This window comes from Myotis davidii, unplaced genomic scaffold, assembly GCF_000327345.1.
Source record: "Myotis davidii unplaced genomic scaffold, ASM32734v1 scaffold874, whole genome shotgun sequence".
Taxonomy (NCBI): domain Eukaryota; kingdom Metazoa; phylum Chordata; class Mammalia; order Chiroptera; family Vespertilionidae; genus Myotis; species Myotis davidii.
Genome location: NW_006285611.1, coordinates 220,939 through 221,651, shown reverse-complemented (window position 1 = coordinate 221,651; position 713 = coordinate 220,939).

Below are 713 nucleotides of genomic sequence, written 5' to 3'. Positions count from 1 at the left end.
CTATATCTTATTCCTCTCCTCCTGGTTCTTCCATTTCTGAGCTGCGAGCCAGAATTACTTGCTATAAACATGCATACATGAATGGCATACAAGGTTTTTAGAATTCATTGTTTTCCAGGCTAGACTGACTGGCAAGCACTTCGCTATGTGACCCCAACTTCACTGCGCATGCACCTATATCGCTAATTATAAAATTTAATGTTAGTAAAATGGGTATAGTTATTGAAATACCTCATGATATTTAGTAGCTATGAGGATAAGATTTGAAACCAAAAGTTCCAAGAAACTGCTGTAGCTTCCTGGTGAAGCTGTCTTGATGACCATGCTGACAATGCTGGCTTCCCCTTTGCTCTGTTCCTATTATTAATATTAATAAATTAACTAATTATAATGATAAAAATTGAATTTGAATTTAACATTTTTGGCAAAAGTTATTATCTTTCCCCAAGCAGTCCATTCAACTGAGAGGAAGTGACAAGCTTTCCTGAGGAAGTAGCATGTTACAGAGGGAGAACACTAAACTGGGAACTATATCTTATTCCTCTCCTCCTGGTTCTTCCACTTCTGAGCTGCGAGCCAGAATTACTTGCTATAAGCATGCATACATGAATGGCTTACAAGGTTTTTATAAAGTGTCTTAAAGTGTTTTATGAATTATAAAATTTAATGTTAGTAAAATGGGTATAATTATTGAAATACCTCATGATATTTAA